Here is a 24,305-nt window from a genome sequence, read left to right on the forward strand (position 1 = left end):
AATTCCTTCCCACGGGAGAGAGGGACAGGATTAAGTCTTAACACTTCCATCAACAATGGAAGTGTTAAGACTTCCATTGTTGATATTGTTACGTAACAATAGAATTGTTAAGAGAAAGCGACGTGCAAGACGCAGATGCAGTTTTTTCGTTTTTGCGGGAAATCGAACATATTTTTAGACCCATCTAAAAATTTTCTAATTAGTCTGGAAACAAGGGGACACAATTCTTGCATTCTGTGAAAACGGGTAAGGTTGACTGTAACGTAATAATCTTTATCTTAGTTATCGTTACTTTTGCCCGAGCAACGCCGGGCCCACCTGCTAGTATTTTAATAATTCAGAACTAGGATGAATTGAAATTCACGATCACGATTAAAACAAAGGAATTAACAACACTTAGACAAAATTTAAAGCAATTTATACCAAAGTTCGATACTTAATTCTCCTAACTTTAATTACTTTTGTAAATTCTGTTTTTATTGGCATGTTTTCATTTCTTATTATCAATTGAAAGAAACAAGCGGCTCTTCGCTTGCCATTCGACAACCCAGAACTCACCACGTGGAGGTGGCTGCTTCAGAGTTCCACAAGAGTTGGGAAGAATGCAACTTTATAAGCGACTGACATCGCTTGTCGAGTTTCATTCGTCCTAACTCACACAATGAAAATATTTATAATTTCCTCTGAATACATCAAATTCAACTATTCGAAACACACCGTATCGTTACAATCTAAACTAATGGATACGATATTACAACAACTAGTAATAATGAAAGAAAGAAAGCCACTAAGATCCCAGGTCAATAAAAAGCGCGTTAGGGCCACAAAATATACTACAAACTCATACCGAACCTCAATAAACAAAAACAAAACAATTTCGCCCTGCGCGAAATTTAATAAAACGAGACACAGAAAGCCTTCTCCGCCTTTCCTCGGCATCTTCTGTTTTCACCCGAGCGGATCTTAAACATGCGGGACACTCGGAGGACTCATCATCTCCCGTCGGCCTCTTTACTCGAGCGGGCCTTAAAGAAACGTGACACGGGACCCCTCTTCGCCCCGTCGGCAACTCCTGTCTTCACCCGAGCGGGCTTTCTTCGCCTTTCGTCGGCGTCTTCTGTCCTTACAATGGTCACCTACAATAGAAAAAACGAACAATACATTGTAACAATTCGTTAGGTATTGTTAGAATACATTTTTAACAACGCGTGACGTATTACGATCGCATCGTGTTTTTACGTCCGTATTATGTAAATATATTAATCGGTTTGAAATATTTCAGAAAGGATTATTTTATTAAAATAATATTTATTAGAAACAGGATTATTTTAACTTTTTAAGGATGGTCCGTCCGGATATGTCGGGCCCGACCCTCACCATTGTGGGCCTGGACAAACACGTAATGGGCTTTCTAAAAGAGGCCGTTTTAGTGCCCACATGGCGGAAAAAGTGTTTTTTAAGTTATATAAAATTAATATAATATCAATATTTTCGTAAGTAACGAATAACGTATTAAATTTCGTTTACGTCGGGTGTTTAATTTTTAACAAATGTTCGAATAAATAAATCATTTTGCAAATACAGTACTGTATTCTATTCGTTTTTTCTTTTTGTAATTTTATGTAATTGTCGGAGCGAGGCGAAGCCGAGTGACGACTAACACGCGACTTCACGCATTCCTTGTCAACATTATAACTCTAGAATAAGTTGTCCGAGCTTGATGAAATTTCTTGAACGACTCATCATCACTCAAGGATGAACCGATTAAAATTTCAACTCTCAAAAATGATTTATTTTTATAGAACTGGAGATAGGGGTCAAAACGAAGGTCGCGATAAACTTCAGTATTATCGGTCAAAATGAGCTGACTAAGGCTACGTGGCAGCGTCTATTTATCGAGCCTATTTATTCATAGATGAACTTGATCAGTTATAAACGGCAGTAGAGTTATATCCAACAAAACAGGAAGTTAAACAAAGCAACGAAGACTACTCGCAGTCAACTGGGACTGCAACGAAGACTGTTACTTATATAGCATCCGAAAACACTCCAGATATTGCCCCGCCTTCGTCCAAAGATAATTTTCGTTTAAAGATTTGTTTGTTTGTATTTTTAGAATGAAATAACGCAAAAAGTAATCGTAAACTTTTTTCTCTACTTGATTTTTAGAAGCGTGTGCATTGAGGCACAACGGAACAGTTTCCCGTAAAGGAAACGTAAAAGGAAAAAGGAAAAAAACAAAGTCTAGTAAAAAAAGAAGAACAAGAGGCCGATTACTCGGAAGGAGAAGACGATACGACTCGCCTTTACTGCACCGGTGCTTACTCACAGTCGATTTTTTGCACGCGACACGTGATCGGTGTTCGTGTGTCGCGTGCAAAAAATGGGCTCGTATATCTTGCGCGGGTTTTGACGGCGACGATGACGATTCCGCGTTGGTTTGCTAGTTTTGTAAGCGACGTGACTAATATTTTTTTCCTAATATTTGAGCACTAATCTCACACTCCATTCTGCCTCGAGTGCGGGGCGGAACGGGATGTGGGTAAGCTTTTTTTTTAATGATTTAGTTTTCACACAAAATTATTAATTTTTTAAAAATGTAATTTAAATAATTATGTGCCAATTATAATAAATAAAGGATATAATGTAATATTTTGGTTATTTTTCTTTTATTGTTGACATAATTTTAACTTCTTCGTTAGCTACCCCATTCCGCTCCGGGTTCCCCTACATATAAATGCGAAAAATAATACAAATTTTTGATTTATAAAATACCGTGCATTCGAAATTTGTTCCCATTAACAAATAAAAAAATATTTTCTTATTACGTATAAAAGTTTTAACACGTCCGTAGACGGTGGCGGGGCCTAGCTGCAAAGCGTATCACGCTTTGTTGTTTTTTGAGGAAAAGACAAAACATCTCGCTCCAAACATTTTAAATTCGGCAATATTTAACGTTACGACTCGTGATGTGATAATCGAATAACGATTAATAATTTACTTAGAGGATATCTTTAATTCCATAAAAAATTTATTTAAAATTACATAGCCGTTTAGACGGAGGGATAGCCGAGCAATTAAATTGGCAACCTACCGCCGCCGCGCCGCGGGGAATCGGGAATCGATCCGGACGGGCCGAAAAACCCCCAGGAATTTTTCGGGAGGATGGTCCCTGGCTACCCGGCCGTCCCATCGTGGACCTGGCCGAACCCGCAATGGGCTGGCTAAAAAAGCTCTGTTAGGGCGGAAAGAGCTATTAAAAAAAACAAAACAACCGTTTAATAAAAAATATCAATTGGTTAACTTCTTAATATTACGAAAGTTTTAAATATTAAAAAAATTATGCTTTTGGCCGGAAATATCATTTTAAAATTAATCTTAAATGGCAAAATAGTCGACGAGAATAATTAAAATTTCACGTTAAGAAGAGGAAAATATGTTAAAAACGAATAAGTGTACGGCAGGGAAACAAACCGCAGAGTGGCGCATAGTAGTAGTAGAAGGATGGTAATTTGTAAAGCGGCAACTTGTAATTATTGTATATATAATATGGAAATAGCGTAAGTAAGCCATTTTTATTGGTTTAATTTCAACGTTTCCGACTCGTGCCTCGTGTATTTCGCATCTAAAAATAATTAAGCTTAGAAATTCAAATTTTACCTTTGGTATTTAAATGACAATTTTTTATGTTTTATTTATTTATTTTAAAGCCATTAGTCGAAATGTCAATTTATTTGTTAAGTCGACGTATTTAAACGAATTAAACGTTACGATCCTCGACGTTAATCCTTTAATGTTTGTGCTACGTTCGCTGTGATCGTCGATGGAATTTTTACCGTGAACGTAACTCCAGTTACTTTTAGATAATATGTGTATATCTGTATACATACACAACTTACCTCGAAGTAACTTATACCATTTGGGTGTAATAACGGGAAAAATAAAATTCTTATAAGAATGAAACGTTTAAAATCAGTTTATCGTTGGTCGAATTTGGTAAGAATCAAGTGTTCAATTTGTTATGCTAATCTTTGAACGGTTGGAAATCTTGATAAGTAAACATTCCTGTAGATAAGGTTAACTAAAAATAGATATTACAAAATCTATATTAAATAAATATTTATCAATTGAAGAATGTAATGCAAAAGTATTTAATTCGTTTAAAAAGGATTACTAAATTTAAAACTCTGTCGGATATTTTACTTTCCCCCCTCCGGGTGCCGAGAGGACTTTTCCCATCGCGTCCGTCGTGGAACCGACTGGACTCGGCGAAGGAAGAAGGGGCCCGACGGGTCCGGAACGGGCCGCTTCCGAAATCTCTCGGGTCGGTCTCGGGTTCTTCGGAATGGCGGATCGACGCGTCGGCCCGTTGGATACGTTATAATAATGTAATATTTAAGAGTGGGATGTTTTTTGGTAAATATATAATATACTTTTTAACCGGCGGCACGCTTGGGATTTCGTTTTGGGAAGCCGGGTCGAACGGACGTAAAAAGAATTTTATTACGAATTCCATAAAATTCCGTCCTCGCGTCGCCGCTAGGGTTTTCGAAATTCCGGTGTTTTCGAACCTTCGGGAAAAACGTCGTATTTCCCAAAATAATATTTTATATATAATTTTTTTTAATGGTCTTGTTAAGCTTCTTTCGTATATTATTGGATCTTGCTTTGAACGTAATTTCGTCAAATACTAAACCGCCGACCAAATATAAAAATTATAAGGGCTGTTCGAATGAAACAAACTGCTCTATAAAATGTACGTGGTGTCGCTGGTCGCCGTAGCAAAATTAGAGTATGTATAGTGTAATGACAAAATTGCATTAGCTATTATTGGAATTAACCTGCAGCATTCGGACATTTGTTCCTATTTGGTGTGTTTGTATATACCTTCTGCATGAAAAGAGGAAAGCATTTAGTTACAGCTGCTTAGACTTTGCTGTTAGAATGGTGTCTGACAACACCTTTGAGCCTTGAGAAATTTTTTTAAAGGTCCAAAGACATGGAAGTCTAAATGCAACATATTAGGGCTATGAGACAGACACTGCAGAATTTCCCATCCTAAGCAGACCACATAATACTGTAACCAGTGCTATGTTGCTTGGCATGTATTGTGCAAAAGCACAACTGCAGTATAACATGCCTGGGCATTTTCTCTTTACGGTAATGCAGACTTTCTACGGGTGTATTGCAATACTTATTAGCATTTTACAATTGAATTTTACAATTAACTGATGAGCAATGGACCCTTCTGATTGAAAAAAGGACAAAATGATCCTACCAGAATTTGTGGTAGAACAAGTCTTCCTTCTTGTTGATGAAGATAGATGTTTTCACTGCTTGCTCGTGTGTTTTATCTTGAGTCAAAAATGTGCATCGTGTGTCATCACTGGTGATAACTTGTGGCAAAAATTTATTCTCACAACTGCAGTAACATGTAAGGTGCTCCAATGCCAATGATGAATCCGTATAATTTTACTTCTGTTCCACTGTCAGATGCTTTGGAACCCATTGGACACACACTATTTTCGAACTTCAGATGTTGATGAATGATTGCACTGATTAAGCCGATATTGAGGTCACTTTTGTGTGCCGATTATTGAATGGTTATCTGCTGATTAGCCTTTACTGCATGGTCTATCGTGGCAATGCTTTCCTTGTGATGGTGAACTTACTCTGCTCCAGTTGTGGTTTATCTGTTGAAGCTTTACAGCTTTTGTGAAACGTCTCATACTGTGTAAACATGGTTCTGCAAGCCAAACTCTCCTCACTGTATATGGCTTGCATATGCTGAAGAATATCCACAGGTCTCAGCTCATTCACTTTTTTCCTGTTAAAAATTAAAGTTCAAATGTAACACAATTGTGAGATTGGGGTTGTGAGACTTCGCTCACTATGCAGGATGGAAATATTTTATTTTGTCTAAATATTGTGAGATCCTTGTCACATCAAGATTCCTGACAGGAAAGAATAATTGCATTAACTCGCAATAACTGCATTAACTCGCAATAAGACAAATGTCTTTAAGTTTAATCTAAATCTGAGTGGTTAATCTAACTGTTAAATTTGAGTGGTATGGAGAGAATATTGATTAGGAAATGAAGGTAGGCTGAATTAATGAAACAACTAACTATATTTATTTATATATCAATGATTAAATATCATGTCTAAATAACTAAGTAAATAATACAACAAATCTACACTTCTATTTGGAAGATTCCTGATTCAACTATTGAATACAAGAGAGCTTACATAATTCTTTTATTACCTGGGAATGTAGTATGATAACCTTTCATTTATGGAAGGAACGTCTTATCTCATTCTTCCTTAACGGAATTGAAGCATCGATGAATATAAGGCGGAAACATAATCAGAGCTAAGAATCCCCTTTAGCTAAAAAACAAGGCTGTACAGTTCATGACTAAAGCCTTACATGGCTAGTGACATCTGGATTAGAACAAAAAGCAAGGAAAAACAGTGATCTCCACCTTTTTATAACAAATCAGTGGATCAATAGCATTTGTCCTCAATTCGTTCATTCCTTCTTAAACTTTTGTTTTTGCAGGAACTCCAACTTCCTCTGATTCACAGGAAGAAGAGAGATGTTGAATATTGATAAAATTTCGTCCTTTTTCTCAAGTGAATAAATTATTATTTAAACTATTTAAATTAATTTTATAATTATTTTCTAAACTTTAAAATGTTTCCAAACTCTTGATTCTCACACAATTATATATACATTTATGATTGTGTTTCTTATCTATATTAATATACATATATATAGTAAATAAGTTATATATTTATCTAGGTTTTTTTATGTTGGAAAACATTGTTGTTTCAGATCTTAATGTATAGATAAATTTAATATCACTTTTAAGCCATTGCTGACTCCCTGATTAAAAGTTTTCTTCCATAACCCATGCAGTCTATGTTTTTTATTTGAACAACTCTTTTCATTTTCAAATTTATTGTCTTTATTAAAGAGAAGAAATCTTATAATTGGATTTAATACAAAAGGAATATAATTTTAACTATAAAATTTTGATTTAATTTAAAAACATATTACAGGTAACTCTCAGTTTATGCCGCAGTTCCGTTCCTACAAAAGCCAGTGCAAATCGAATCGGTGTAAAATGAACCCATATTTACAGTGAGGTAAAGGGTTAGGTTCTACATAAGTGAAAAATAAGCAAATAATTTTGTTTATTAATACAATATAATACAAAATACATATATTATAAATTTAATTTTTAAAATGTATTTTATGATAAAATAAAGTGAAATGTTTTTATTAAAAAATCTTAAGAAAAATAAATGATGTTTCAAAGTTTCAGATCTCTTACATTTTTCGGAAAAAAGTATCCATCTTTAATTGTTTAGATTTTTGTTTTCTTTCATTAAGAATTTCAGAATATGGTCAAATGGATATGATGATGCTCCTTTTTACATTTGCACTTCTCTCCCAATCATTGTCTAACTTACAAAGTTCATCTGTCAAACTTTCCATAGTTGAAAGGATATGCTTTAGATCAGCTGTTTTCATAACTCTTGGAGTTTCTTCTTCGTTTTCTTCCTTCTCTGACTGTTTGTGATCTAATTCTTTGTATAATTCTTCTAAGTCTTCATTTGAGAGTGGCTGATCATGGGCTTCTAGAAGTTCTGTCACATCTTCAGCTGTAACATCTTCCAATCCCACATCATGCGCAAGTCTGGTAATGTCTTCAGTTAAATTCTCCTGATGTGCTACTTCTTCAAAATTGTGCATGAATACTGACAGAAGTTTATGCCAAACTCCATTTAAGCATTTTGCTGAAACTTTATCCCAAGCTGACTTGATGTTTTTAATGCTTTTCAAAATATCGAAAGAGCATCAATAGTCTTTAACTGTTTTGTCTGAAGTGTCTAAAACTCTCATCATTTCCATGAATGTATTACGGAGATAATAAGCTTTGAAGGTTGCAATAATCACCTGATCCGTTGGTTGCAAAAGAGATATTGTATTGGGAAGCATGTAAACAATCTTGACATCCAATGGTGTTCTGATTTCATCAAGGTTTTGAGGATAGCCTGGAGATTTGTCAAGAGAAGAAAGTGCCATGGGTAGTAATTTATTTTCTTCACAAAAGCGAAGCATAGTAGGGCAAAAATAACTTGTGTACCAATCTATGAAAACATCTTTTGTGACCCAAGCTTTCTTGTTCCATTTCCAATAAACTGGCAACAATGTCTTTATTTAGACCCTTTAAAGCACGCAGTGTCTGTGAATGATACACTAACATCTGTTTAAGTTTCAAAGTTTCTGAAACATTGGCTCCCAACAAAAGAGTTAATCTATCTTTTGCAACTTTGTGGAATGTTCTTCACAAGAAATAAAAGTTTGTACTGGTAACTTTTTCTAATAAAACCCAGTCTCATCAATGTTGAAGATTAGGTCTGGAGAATAGTTGCCTTGTTCTACGTAACCCTGAAATTCCTTAGGAAAAGCAGCCACTACCGCAACATCTGGACTTGCTGCTTCACTACATAATTTTACGCTACAACAGTTAGTTCGGGATTTAAATCTCATAAATCAACCCTTGCTTCCCAAAAAAATTTCTTCACCTCTTTCTGTCTCCTTAAGATTATCAAAAATTGATTTTGCTTTTTTAGTTATAGCAGCTTGAGTCAAGGGAATGTTTTTTTTAATTTGCATCATCCACCCATAATGGTAACAATTTTTCCATTTTTTCAAAAATTTTACTTCTATTGTAACTCATGTTTTACATTTACTGCCATAGACAGTTGAGCAGAGTGTTTAATTTTATCTTCATTTTTCATAATGGTAGTAACAGTCGATGGAGGTAAAATCTACAGACATTAGGGCATGTTTGTCCATTTTCCATTTGTTGAATAACTTCCATTTTCGTTTCTAGAGAGGTAGATTGCCATGCCTTCTTAACATGTTTATATAACTGGTGCACTTCTTTTATCTGACATAATAACCCTCCTTTATTCTTGTATATGTGGGTACCTAAATATTTAGTATTTAATATTAATTTAATGTAAATGTATACATACCCAATAATATTAAACAGAAAAAAATAAATGTATTCAATAAAAATCTGTTTTAATGGATGTATAATGTCACGGCTCAGTAAATATGTCAACACTGAAACAAAAATCAGTCTAGCATAGGGAAAATCAGGGAATTACACGGCAAATTGCACAGCAGCATTATTGTGAATTGGCACAATAAAGCTGGCATAAACTGAGGGCTAACTGTATATACAACTTTTATCATAAAATTAGTTAACATGATTTTTAATAGCCTTACTAAACTATGTTATAAAGTGTTTTTCATTATAAATACCAAAGTTTACATTAATTTTTTTTTTGTATTGGTCTTACTTGTTTAGTTCCTTAGTTGCAAGTTTTAACATGAAAACAATCATATTTGGAAAAATGCATATTGTGAATAGCTCATTGTTGGGAAAAATATATAAGTTCTTTTAGGCTGCAACATAGCTCATTTAAAAGAGCACAAAACTCTGCACTAGAAACCTAGAATCATTAACTTTAAAGTTGCTTTATCTATTAAAGCAAAAAATTCAGCAATTTTGCAAACTACATACTTATAGCACATCAGATTTGAATTTGCACTTATGATAAAAGTATATAAAGATATTAAAGTTTGGGACTAGTAGTATTCAATCAAAAAAATGTCAAGAATTGATGAAAAGGGTGTGGACTAGATTCCTGTGGAGTCAACATTAAAGACTTAATTCACCTACCCCAGCCCATTTAATTTAACAAAAAAAAAAAATACAAGAAAATGTGCATGCTACTTGAATACAATAATGTCATTATTGGATTCAGTTATTCACCTGAAAAATGCTGGACTGCAGGGCCTCTACATTTGTAAGGTGCATGCAGCCAACAGCAAGAAGCTACAGAAGTTTTGGGTTCTGGAAGTGTGCCTAAAAAAGTTATTCCGACCAACCAACTCAGCTCATTTGCTCATTCAAATGCACATTCTTACTTAGCTAAGGTTTCTGACTGTAAGCTAGACATGAAGTTTTTAAGAAGATAAGCTACTTATACTGGATACTTATTTGAGAGTTTCTAATCCATATCTTTTTCATCATCAACTTTTATTGAAAACTACTAGTTCCAAACTTTTACAATCTTTAGGTACTTTTTTCATAAAAATATATTTGTTTTGCTTGAGAGTATTTTTCAATATTCTAGTTACTATGGGTTATGCTCACTAAATGGTCTGTCCAAATACTGTAATGAAAAGAGGCAAAAATTCAAAGAAATGGGTCTTCAGAATAGAAATATGGTATGTGCTATTCAACTACCGGTAAAAGCTGATAAAATCTGTACTTCAAGCACAAGTATTACTTGTTTCTGTTTTGCTTGTTTTCTTGAAGATTATTATTTTCAACACATTGAAAAGACATTGAGGTTTAACAATTTAAAACCACAATATTTAAAAAATTATTGTGTATGATATTAGAAAATAATATTATACATTATACATATATATATAAATAATAATATTACAATAATAATAGATATTGCAACTTCTTTGGTAAAAGGCTTGTGAATGTAGATTTGAAGCTCAGTTCCAGGTTGACCTTTTCTACCAGAATATTTTAAGTTAAATTAATTACTTTAATTTAACAATAAGTTAAATTAAAGTAATTAAATTAACTTATTATAACTTTATTAAATAAGTTATAACTTTGTAGAAAAGGGCTGGCAGAATTACAATTTAATAAAAAGTAAAATACATCTGGATATGAGTCCAATTTTGCTTGCCATGTCTAATCACCATGAACAACTATTTCCATTGCAGAGACAATCTTTCTTTAGAGGCTATGCCTCTGCACAAATATGCAAAACAGTTTAAAATGTCCGCAGGTGACAATCCCAACACAATTAAAAAATATAATATTTCTTTGTAGAAAAGGGCTGGCAGAAATAGTTGTACCTGGTGATTGGACATGGCAAGCAAAGCAAAATTGAACTTGTATCCATTTGTGAAGTATTTTACTTTTTATTAAAAAGTTATAACTTATTTAATACAGGAACCCCTCACTTAACAACCAAGTTCTGTTCCTGCAACTAGGTTGTTAATTGAATTGATTAACAAACAAGGAGCTTGTTTTATTTATTTTTGATAAAGAAATGGTCTAAAGCAGTGCTTATCAATCTTTTTCTCTTTATAGAACAGTAAAATTATGGATAATTTTACACAGTTCAGTAATTATATGTGACTGTGCTTATTTATTATGCTCTTATCTAGTTACTTTACATAACAAAGTATGTATAGAAAATCTACATTATTATTTAAATGTCATCCATAATCAACTGTGCCAGCATCAGTGCAGTAAAATATTTGTCTGCAAATCAAAGAAATTTTTTCATGAACAGGCACTGGTCCATGGACTGATGGTTGAAAATCACTGGTCTAAAGGAAACTCCAACTTGATAAATTTGTTTTAATTTGCATCTCTTACATATTCTATCTCATCGTGCCATATCAGATTTTCCCGACTTCGGCCACACCCGGCGCAGATTAGTAAGTACGCCAAGGCCTTACTAGGGAAAGTTAGTACCCAGAGTGGTTTCCCGTTGCCTTCTCTGGGGCGCGATGTCACGCGAGGGGAACTAATGCCTTCCGGGAGGACTTTTATGGGGAACTGGCCTCCTATTTAGTCGTTATTGGCAAGGAGAAAACCCGGAAAACTCCAAGCAGCCAGCCTGTCCGATCGCGGCGCGAACCCACGACCAAACTCCCAGTGTTTAGGGTACGAAGACCACTCGGCCACTGGTGGGCTCTTACATATTACAGATCATGCAAATATAATTAGAAAAATTATAAAAATCTTGTAAGAAAAAAAATTAAAGTTTATTCATTTGAAAAAAGTTGTCTAAATTAATATTTTAATCATTGAAGTATGATAATGGTTCCAGGTGTCATCATCAACAGGATTATTTGGAGCTGTAAGGGAGATGACTGGAAGGAAATAGAAGTGCATATAGAAATAGGAGTCCTGGGTGTCACTTTTGAGAATAATTTTATTAGTGTAATCTGCTTTATAAGTTTCCTTTTCTCTTCATAAATTTAAGGCAACATAACAAAAGTTTAGGAATCAGGAACTGTTTAACATTTGAACACATACTCTCTAGTTCTATTAGATTGTTCGGAAAGTAAGTTCGTTTTTTTACCACTAGACGGATTAGTCATATTTTTCCCGCCATTTTCATTCTAAACCATATTATCATTATATATTTTGACAGCTAGCATTTTAAGGCTTATTTGTAAAAAAGTTTGTTTGATTCTGTGCAATTGTTTATTTTTTGTGTCCCATCAAATATGGAAGATCAAAAGCATCATTTTTGGCATATTTTGCTTTTTTATTACCAAAAAATCAAAATGCTGTTCAAGCAAGGAAAAAATTGTGGTACATGTATGGAGATGATGTGTTGAGAGAAAGACAGTGCTAAAACTGGTTTAGAAAATTTCGTTCTGGCAATTTCAATATTGAATATGCACCACATTGAGAATGGCCAGTTGAAGCCAATGAAAACAAAATAAAGGTACTGATTGAAGCAAACTGCCAAATAACAACACGTGAAATCACTAAGAGATTAAATTTATCAAATTGAATCATTTATGATTACTTGAAACAAATTGGTTTCGTTTCAAAGCTCGATATATGGGTTCCAGATGCTCTCTTTGGTGGGATTTTAATGAAATTTTTTTTTTGGAGCTTTTACCAGACAATTTAACAATTGATTCGAAAGTATACTGCCATCGAGTAAACAAATTGAGTAATATCATCAAACAGAAAATGCTGCCAGAATTGATCAACAAAACAGGTGTAGTGTTTTACCACAGTAATGTCAAATTTCACACAAGTTTGGTAACTTATCAGAAACTGTTATAACTTAGATGGGACTTGCTATCACACCAACCATATTCGCCAGATCGAGCACACTCGGATTATTACTTGTTCCGGTCTATACAAATTTCTTTTAACTGTAAGACATTTACTTGAAATGACAATGTCAAAAATCACTTGGATTAGTTTTTTGTAAGCAACGATCAAAACTTTTATAAATGTGAAATCATGCTACTACCAGAAACAATGACAACAGATATTTGACCAAAATAGTTGATATATAATTCAATAAAATATTTATTATAAAAATATGTTTTTTCCCATGGAAAAAAAACGAACTTACTTTCCGAACAACCCAATAATATAGCTACATTCACTTTCAAGAACACACCATCTAACCCCTTTACAGTGAACTTCTTTTGTATTTTTCTATTCTTTCCTCCTTTCTTTTCCAAGTGCTACTGCACTTCCAACTCTGTTGCCCTTCCTTTGCTTCTTCTTGCTTCCTCCAGTGCTATTTAGCCAACATATTCTACTGTGCAGTGCACAATAAAGTACAAGTTTATAAACAAAATATGTTGATTTGCAAACCCTTTGTATAGTAAATATTGATTGATTGTGAGAATGAGTACTAAGATTATGAAAGGGAATTCATGAGACTCAGACTGAGAAAGGGAATTCCTTGTTTTGGGGAGCTGTTCATGTCTGAGCAGTCATTAAACAGATAGGATGTTAAGTGAGGAGTGGCTGTAATTATAAAATGGCAGCTTAACTGCCTACTTTTAAAGCAAATTATATTGTAGAAGATTGAAATAACTAAAACTCCAGCATGAAACAAAAAATTATTTAATAATAAACACAAATGTTTTCAATAACTTTAGCTATCATCATCATCGTGCAGGAGTTTTGGTAATTTCATTTTTCTACATTGTTATCCAGTTTCTGAGTTGCTTATATGTTCAAATTATATTGTTTAATTATTTATTAATTGGTCTTATGATTGCCCAAATGTAATCCAGCTCTGGTTGAATGTATATTTTACTAAATATTGACTATCAGCAAATAAGATAATTTCTTCAATAAAATGTTAAGTAATTAAAGTGTATACAGTTAACTTGTATTTTTTATCAAATCTTCATTTGACTCAGTATAGTAAAATTATAAAATACAATAAATATACTCTGAAACAAGAGTTTAAAATTGCACCATACACCAAACAGGATAAATAAAGTTTTGACTCTTGGTATTAACATATTTAAGACCAAAAAATATATAAAAAACATGCAAGTACTTTTGACAGTAGTTAGTTTTTTCATTTTTAGGCATACAGAGTTCAGAAATCAAGTGGTGTTTTAAAAACACACAACAGAGAATTTTTTACAAAAATTAAATGAGAATTGCCATTTTTGAATAAACATAATTGAACATAATATCTATATAGTGGAGATGAAGTGATTGCAAAATACTTGTAAATTACATTAATTAATTAATTAATTAAATAACAGATTTCCATATACTGTGAAGTATTGGTGTATAGAACTAATAAATTTGTATGTGATATTACATTCTTAAAGCCATTCTAAATTATCTTTAATGGTGATCAAAAGTTAAGGTAACATTTTGTAATGAGCTAACTAGTTATCAGAAATATCCAACTATTGGACAATTACATGGTTGCATGCAGTTAGAGTATACTTGCATTGCTGTTTGGGAAGTTGAATGTTGGCCCAAAGAGGATAAACACTAGTTTGGATATTTATAAATACAACAACAAAAAAGCTGATTTTTAATATAATATAGTTTGGTAATATATAATATAATGGTAATATGGCTAAGCTAATAATTAGACAATAAGTAATTTGTGTATTTGTGTGGAGGTACAATTTCAATTCAATTTTTATTCAATTGAAATTGTACTGTCCCTCCACACAAAGTAAAAATCAAATGTAAAGGTATTTTTCATTATCAAATATATAAACTTACATGTCCTGACTGACTGGGTGATTCATCATCGCCCAGAGCAAACTGCTGAACCTAAAGAGGTGAAATTTGGTACGCAGTTAGGGTACATCATGAAAATGCACACTAAGAAGTGATTTTTTGAAATTCCCCCTTTGTGGGGAAGAGGGAGAGGATTAAGGCTTAACCTGAAGAATGGCTTCTACTGTACTATTTTAGATGCAATTTTTTGTTTTTATAATAACAACTAATGATTGAGAATCTTAGTGAAGTACCAAGGGAGGGTTATTTCTATCAAATTGCAAATTCCACGTGGGTGAAGCTGCAGGTAACAGCTAGTTCTTGAATAATGAAAAATACCTTTACATTTGAATTTTATTTGAATAAAATTAATTTTTGTCAAAAATGTTGAGTATGTTATTGATATAACTTAATTGCAATTTATTTAAATAAGCTCTAATTTAACATATGAAATCAAACAAAAATATTACTTTTAAGAAAATTTTCATCTAAATTCTAATGTTAGAAATTTTAAGCAAATAATTTTCATTCTAAGATCACTGTCAGATGTAATAATTTGTTTATTGAAAATACTTTTTTAACTCTTTTTTAGAACATTATGATGATGATGACATCAAAATTTCTTACATAATAAATTTCCTGGATGGATAGATTTGGAAATATCTGCATGTAATTTATTTCATCCTGCCAAGAAAGGTAAACATTTATTTTTGGTTACTTTTATAATTAAACATTTTTTATGAATGCAACTAAAATATTACACAGTTTTAGAGTGTCATTATAGGTAGTGTATTGCATGTATGCCCTTTTTTGTGAGTGCTTAAAAGATGAAATTTTATACAGTAGAGCATCGATTATCCAACTCTACTGGGGACTCAGGTTGGTCGAATAACTGAAAAAATCAGATAACCGAAAAGAATGAAAAAAATACATTATTAGTATAGTATATTAGTATATCCCATGTAATTAGTATTCATTCATTCATTATTCATTCATTATTTTTATTAAAGTGCTATTATACACATTTCCTGGCCCCGCAGTAAGCATTACCAGGAATTTTTTTGTACAATTCAGATAACATAGATAATAATTACAGAAAAATCATATACAGCATTTAAATGAAAAAAAATATTTGAGTAAACAAACAATAAAGAATGTAAAGTAAAATATATACAATGTGTTTATGTCATGTAACAAATGACATAAACAATAATAACAATAATAGAAGAAGATATTCAGCAGAATATCTTATTATTACCATCAATAATATAAGTATGTGCAGAATATACATAATATATAATATATATTAAGTGGCGAGTTGATATAAGTGTGAAAGAGAACCACGTTACTTTAAAACAATGAAATATTATACAATATTTTGGTTCACAATTTACAAGAAGTAATTATATGTAAAGTTAACAACTTGCCAAATTATAAAGAACTAGTAGCCCGGGACGCCCCCTAGTGGGCGTTTTAGCAGTATTACAAATTCCTATGAGGCATGTTTAAAGCAGCGGCAGCTTTACGTTCCTCCACAGTGGCGTATTTCTTTGGTCGTGCCTACAGTGGCTAGCCACTGTAGTCGTGCCATGAAAGGTTTCTATTATTATATTAAAAAATTAGCTTAACTATTTCAAACCTTATCGTTTTATCGTAGCGGTTCAAATCTATCCGGTTTTTCGTTATTCGCCTCCTAGTGAACATTACAGGCATTCCGTGACAATAATAAATTCCTATTACAAATATAATGAATTATTTATATTGTTATATTGACCAAATAATAATTTATTGGCCAAATGAATAATAATAATTTATATTGTTCATTTAAATAATAATTAAAATTGCTAATTTAATTTGAATGTTTTAAATATGACACACGATAGGGGCGCCTCTAGTGTCCGTTATCAAACGGTTACGGGACAGACGGACAGTTGAATGGGTTATATATATAGATATCATGAGACAATATTTTCTTAAGTCAGATAACAAAATATATCCCGATGTACAGAAAAGAACAATCAACATTAGATGCCCCATAGCACAAATAGTAAAAATACATTTCTAATAGAATTAAAATTAATTATTATAACAATGCCAATAACAAAAATTATAATTAGTACATTTCATATAATCAAGTGACAAGCACAGTACTAATGTTAAAATCTAATTATACATTAAATTATTTTATACATTAAATATCAAAATGACTATGCTTCAAGTAAGTAGGTGTCAAGCACAGTTCTATATAGAGTAGTTCATACAATTGTCTAAATGTTATACAAAGTCCTATGTTGATGTTTGGCTTTCTCTTTAAGATAAACCGGGTAGGTTTCATCCATTGTATTATGTGCAGCTTGTGTTAAGTTATCTCGGGAACAGTTAGCACACTTTGGAGAGTTTTGTTTATCCAGGCAGAATTTATAAAGATGATGTCCGTTGCAGTGACTACACACGTTTTCTTTTTCAGTACAGTGTTTTGCAAAATGTTGAAAAGACAGGCATTTGTAACACTGAATTACAGGAATAAAATCAAATACACAGCATGTTGACCAATGGAGGTAAATTTTACCTGTTTTCATTATTATCTGTCTAATCTCAGGTGTTACCTCAAGTACCCAAGAAACATGGTCAGGGTTCTTTTCTTTCAATGAAAATTTAATGTGGGCTTGTCTGGTAAAGATATGATCAGTAAGAGTGTCAAATAAATATAAGTTTTGTTCAAAAATTTCTAGTGTAAGATCCTCTTTATTAATACATTTTGGTACAGAAGCAATTTTTATTAAAGGTAATCTCATTTTTGGTAGTTTTGCTATTAAACCAGGGATTTTTTTCAGCATTCTCTTTAAAGTAATCAACTTCACTTTTGTGCTGTAAATTTATTGCAAGTCCTTCGTTACCAATATTTCTTATATGTCATATCCCTACACCTAACTTGCCAGGATTCAGGTTATCAGTTAATTGTCTCTTTGTTTCTTCACAAGAGACTCCCTTCTTATCACTATAGACTAGAACCGTATATTCTGGTATATTCTTCTCCCTTCTTATCGCTATAGACTAGAACCGTATATTCTGGTGGAGGCGGTTCATTTATATTACTGGTTTGTTTTACTCCCTTCTTTAAAACATCTCTATAACTCGGTAAACTAGAAACATTTCTACCTACAGAACCATCAGATGTAATATCCCTTTGGGTGAGCATAGTTTGCTGAATATCCTTCATAAGTTTCTTAGTTTCATTTGCTTGTATTTCTTTAAGTTCTGCTAAATCTGCTTTGGAAGCTATTCCAGAGAGTGTTTCTTTAATTAGATTATTGTTTTGCAGAGTATTTTCAGCCAGTTCAATAACTCTTGTAAATTGTGTTATTATATATGAAAGGTGGCATTCAACGCCGAATCTAGCATTCCTGTATTGCTTTGAATATTTCTTAATCTCCTCAATGATACCATAAGTGGTATCATGAAATTTTTTGTCATAGATTCCATAATATTCAAATATATATCATATGCCTATAAAAATATGTTACTTCCAGTTGAATGTTCTAGAAATCTATGGAATCAAAAGTTGCCATGGTGATCTAAAAGTAGGAGTTGGAAAAAATCTAAGAATTGCAATTATTCAAAAACTATGAGGACTGTGACAATGAAATTTTCAGAGTAGTTTATGTTTAATGTCCTAAAAGAACTGCCCGAATAGTTTTTGGAAATGGCCCACCAGAAGGAAGTTATTGGCATTCGAAAAATAACCGGAAATGGTCGATATCTTCGTAAATATTAGATCTGAAACCTCAAAATTTTAAACTTGTACTCATGTATGAAGTGCAAAAAACTGTCTGTATCAGGTTCTGGAAGATCGGTCCAGGGAGTCCAGTAAATCGAATTCGGAAAATCGATGTTTTCAAAAAGATATAACTTCTGAACGGAAAGTCCAAATTAAAAAAAAAACCTCCACGGATTTTTAATTAATCTGGGTACAAAACGCTTTCAGAAAATATATAACACTTATATAAAATAATAACATTTATGCTAAAAATCTCGAAATATCCAAGAGCAGAAGTTTCCCACAGCCAAACTCTTTGAAGTACCTACTGCCACCCTCATGTAATTAGTATATTAGTATATCACTATTAACCAACTTCACGTTGAATTTTCATTGATGTTAAGCAGGGGTGCACAACCTGCGGCCCGCGGGCCACATACGGCCCCTTATCAATGTTTATGCGGCCCGCGGACGGTACAGGCCAAATCCCTTCTTTCGAAGTTTCTAAGTGTAGAACTTTTTCCCTTTCACAAAGTCATTAGCACCCAACTGTTTTATGACTTTCCCTGAGGTGAGAAATGGGGGATTGTTCTATAAATAAGTCTATTTTTAGCTAACACTTTCTGCTTTAGATATCGAATATTTTAAAATGATGTTAGAACGTCATTTCCGATGTTATCGGGAAGTTTCTATTTTGGCGGNATATAAATCACAAAACTGAAAAAAGAAGTATAGCACAAACACTCGGAAAAGCAATGCTTAACTCGCGCATGCCTAACATCAACTAAAATTTGACACAAAATACCGTTACGTTCGTTATCCGAGACAAAACTTTTGCAAAATAAAAGTTCGTTAACCGATTTGGTCGTTAACCAGGACATTCGTTAACCGAGGTTCCACTGTATTGTATTTGATTACAGAAGAGATATAATGAAATGTAGCAGCTACAACTTTTTAAAATATTGATCTAGAGTGGCCTGCTTCTGTTTTTAGTACAAGTTTCTGACATTAAGATTCAAGGAAAAACATCATGGAATATTCAGGCCAATACAGTGTAGAAAATCTATATATACTTATGATATGTTAAGATGGTGCAGAACTTCTTTGGAAAGTAGAGATATCAGACAAAGACCATCTATTTATACTGTTTTTAAAAACCACCAACTGACTATTTTTTTCTAACCAATCACAACAATAAATTTAATATTTTGAGAAGAAATCATTTTTGAATTTAAATTCAAAACTATTTACAGTTGAAATTTGTCAGTCAATCAAAAGCATAATTTCAATTTCCAAATGTTAAATGAGTTGGAAAATCAACACTGGAATCAAACTTAACAAATTTCATTTGTAATCTAAATTTTCAAAATTTCAACTCTAAAGTTCATTATCATTGGTTGTCAAGCTAATTAACTTCATAAGTTTCAGTATTAATTCTCTATTTCAATAATATCGTATGTTACACCACCCTTCTTTAGAAACTACAGGATTCCTGTCCATGCAGCTTTTGAAAACACTATTGGTCAATGGTCTGATCATTTTAAGGGATAAAAATTGTTTCACGGGACTGATATTTTGTAACATCTCATGCATATTATGTAGAAATTTTTAACACGTGTCTTATGGGTAAAATGATAAGACTGCAGAATTTGAATCAACTTGGGCAGGAAAACATTTTATGTGGGAACATCTTAATTGAATTTTACTGTATAATGTCATTTTGAGACCCCTGGCAAATGCCAGGTTTGCCCATGTGTTAAATTTAAAACATCCCTTTACACTGTTTTATTGACACACCTTTAGTTTCAAGTTCCTCATTCACATGCTGCTCACTTAGCATGGAAATAAATTGTTCCTGGAAATCTGCTAACAGAAGCTCATTCCCTTCTGGTGAGGCAATATATTTTAGCATGTACCACTACAATGTATAGCTTGCTGTAAACATAGATGTACTGTACATTATAGATGGGTCGTCAGATGGCAATGAGGTCTACTTGTTGAGCTTATTTTCTTGTATTTTTATTCTCTGAGCAGAAAGTGAGACATTTAAGCATCCCAGCAGGACAATGTAGGACATGGACTTAAAATGTATGACTTCCATTACACACACACACACACACACACACACACAACACTATCCTTAGAAATGTAATGGACATCTGTATTTTGTATTTAAAAGTGAACTGGATAATAATCATATTTTAAATGTAAAACCATACATCCTAAACAATGTAATATAAAATATGAAGGCATCTGCAATTCATCATTTTTATGCCACTTATCATTAATACGCCTCAATCCAAAAAACATGAGAGTTTGAACATGATATCATTATCATAAATAATAAATAATTGTTTTATTGATGATCTGATATTGCATTAGTTACTTTCATTACAATTTTATTTGTGACAATGTTTTTTGATACAGTAGTACCTCAGGATACGGAATTTTCAGGATACGATGTGAAATTTGAACATATTTTTGCTCCATGGTATGAACAAAAACTGACCATGTGACATTACATTAGTTTGCAGTGCCACCACCATAATCATGTGTTCCTTCTGTTCATCAGTCTCAGTCTGCGTGTTTGCTTCCTCGTGGAAGGATCTCGCTCGATAAAAGAAATCTTGAGGTATTATCAGAAAGTGACTGATTTTATTGAAAAAAAACATCCCAAAAAAGATTTGCCCTATATTGCTGCTCAGTTTAATGACATTTGTCTAAGTCATTTTAGAAACATTTTAAAAAGTAGGCAAAGCCAAACCTCTTTGGATGGATATTTTACCAAGCGACCTCTATCCAGTGAAAGTGTTGGTGGAAATGAAGGAAAGAAAGCAAAAAGCAGTGAATAAAAAATAAAAAGAAATATATATATATAAAACAGAAAAGATAAAAAAATTAATGTTAAATTATTTTTAAGTTATTTATACATTTACAACTACAAAATGCATTTTTCAGTGTTTTCTCTTACTAAAGTTTTTTTTTTCAATGTATTACTTAGCTTTAATTTGAGTGTGTTTTTCGTATTGAAATGGATCATTTGGTTTTGCATGTAATCATATGGAGAAAAATAATTTACCTTATGGCATTTTCATGATACAATCTCAGTTTAGAAACAGATTAATTTCATATCCTGAGGTACTACTGTATTACTATTCACAAAATACATATACATAGATTATTGTGAAATAATTTAAATAGAATTTTTTAGTGTAGTTCAGGCTTAAAAGTTTTTTGAAAGCATTTATCATTCAATAGCTGTAGATTTAGAATATCATGACAAAAATGGACTAAGCAAAATTGTATTATTGTTATTTTAACTCGTAAATTTGTCTTAAAAACATTTTTTTTACTTAAAGTTGAAAGTTCTTCCTAATCTGTTTATTGTAAAAAGGAAAATAGCTGTATTAAATATAATAGACTCTAACATAATGCTTTGTTTAATTTTTCATATAGAACATTTAAGCATCTATTAAAATATTTACCTCATTGACTAATAAAGTTCTGATTATGTATTTACCAATTTTTTCTTCAAAAACCAAGAAACTTCTCACAACTATGTCAATGAAATATTTAGTAATACTAAAATTCAACATTATCTTAATATGTGTAGCAGTTAATTGCACAATAAATGTACTCATTAAACTATGACTCAGCTTCTTAGAAGCCACTTAATGTTCTGCATGATAAGTTTTAAGCAGAGACTATATTTGTTTTTGTTTTTACACGTTACAGATAAGGAATATTTTATGATGGAAAAAAATTAGAGCAGTTTCATTAGATATAACTACTATAACTATATAACTAGGTTTAAATTTGTTTGAATACAATATGTAACTAGTTATAAATGGAGATAAATATTTTTGAAAAATTTTTAAATTATAAATAAGAACTTCTATTCTCTGTAGACATAAAATTCATTTTATGTCTACAGAGTTAGATAAACCTGTTACCATATAAAAAATCTGACTTGACTTTTTGATGAGAATGTTGTAGATCATAAATGTAAATTTATGATCTATGACATTCTCAGATCAAAATGTACATTTTAAAAACAGATCATAAATGTTTATAAAAAAAAAAAATTAATAAATTTTATCAATTGAATTCTTAACACACATTTCCAGACTGACTCATTGTTACTAAGAAAAAATGAATACAACAGAACTATTTAAATTTTATGTTCACTTCTTAAATAAACCTGTCTAAAATGGCACTGACCAGAATTTTCTGTTTTGGTAAGTTTCCATTTTGTAGAAAATTGTTCTAATTAATGCAGGAAAAAAGAAAGGTTGAAAACAAACACCTAAAACTTGTATTCAGAGTTGCTTCTCCAATGAAAGAATTACATGTTTCAAAGATATATTGAAAATACTAAAATGTATGAAGTGTCAAGAGAAATAGTAAACAAGTTGAATGGTTGTTGTATTGATCATTCTAAGTAAAAAAAAAGTTCATATAAATATGTTTCAAATTCAGAATACATGTGGAGATACAGTAGCTTAAAACTGGCACTGACATTAGGGCAGGTATTAAAATATTAGAAATGACTTACTATTTTTATTTATTAACTATATGAATAACACAAAATATAACTCATTGACATTCAATAATTTATAAAGAATGTACAGTTTGCAGGCATGGTTTGAAAATGCCACCAGCAACCTCAATACACTTTGCAACTTGTAATAGTGAGTGTTGTTCTTTTGAGGTTGTTATGGTGTTCTTTGATATTACACAACATTATTCATAATGCCAGCAAGCAGTTTGTGATTATGTGTATTTTCCTTTTCATCCACTCCAAAAACTAAACTCTAAAAGTTAAGTTTAGAGACCTGGGTTGCCAAGGAATGAGGACTACCATAGCCAATCTATCATTCAAAGAATGTTTGAGTGAAGTGTTACACCATATGTGGCTATAATATGCAGGAGTTTCATCATGCTGAGAAATATACCAATCTTTGTAACCAAAGGAGCCACCTCCAATTATAGTAATACTAGTAGAAGGTTGTTTTGCAGAAAGTATAAATATTAATAGTGCAACGAATATTCGGTTACTATTCGGTATTCGGCCTGAGGCCGAATATACTATTCGTTACAACACTAATATCTATATCCAGTTTAGTCATCCTGAAGACAAGACTGTCATTCACATTTTTCTTTTAGGTAACTATCATTGAAATTAACATTTCACCTTTGACGAGGAGTGCCCATCAGTACCATTCGTTTTTGTAAATATGTAGGGTTAAGCTGATATTCTGTTAGCATAAAAACCCTCACTGTAATTATTTATAATTACCTACTATGGAACTTGGTTAGTCATCACTTCACCACGGTATGATTATATATACATATATAAACATCTCGAAGCCTGATATTTTATAATGAAACCAAATGATTACTGGATTTAAACTGGGAAACCAGCCATTTCTTCACCAAACTGAGATGAAGTAATGGCCAGCTGACTGCCATAGTGGATGATTATAGGCCATGGACACTGAAGTCATCTTCAGTTGTTGCTGTAAGTAACAAGGATATTTATATCCAAATTAAATATTTCTGGAAGGGAGGGATTGGATGGAGGTCCAGGTAGCATAACTGGCTACACATCTGCATGGTAAGCGGCAGTTGTGGATTCAAGTCCATGCTCGATTTTGTGCAAGCATGTTTGGCAGTAC

General features: G+C 32.3%; 1 protein-coding gene and 1 long non-coding RNA gene across 4 annotated transcripts in view; one reads left to right on the forward strand and one right to left on the reverse strand.

Moving 5' to 3' along the window:
- Positions 1-459: 459 nt before the first annotated feature.
- Positions 460-6,547, reverse strand: LOC111628857. Its single transcript, XR_002757240.1, has 3 exons — positions 6,266-6,547; positions 5,279-5,827; positions 460-1,136 (listed from the first exon to the last, which is right to left on the reverse strand). It is a non-coding gene; the product is annotated as an uncharacterized LOC111628857 (long non-coding RNA).
- The window catches only part of LOC111628856 (sn1-specific diacylglycerol lipase beta-like), a 54,555-nt gene continuing 33,589 nt past the window's right edge, over positions 3,340-24,305 (forward strand). The window contains exons 1-2 of one of the 3 annotated variants that reach the window (XM_023372711.1): positions 3,340-3,560; positions 15,463-15,566. The gene's annotated coding sequence lies outside the window, so the exon portion shown is untranslated. Of the gene's footprint in view, positions 3,561-3,641; positions 3,666-6,603; positions 6,637-15,462; positions 15,567-24,305 lie in introns of those variants that run through there. The other 2 variants (XM_023372713.1, XM_023372712.1) reach the window with 2 other exon arrangements.

The sequence above is a fragment of the Centruroides sculpturatus genome, unplaced genomic scaffold (genome assembly GCF_000671375.1).
Source record: "Centruroides sculpturatus isolate CEXI.00-Female unplaced genomic scaffold, Cexi_2.0 scaffold527, whole genome shotgun sequence".
Classification (NCBI taxonomy): Eukaryota; Metazoa; Arthropoda; class Arachnida; order Scorpiones; family Buthidae; genus Centruroides; species Centruroides sculpturatus.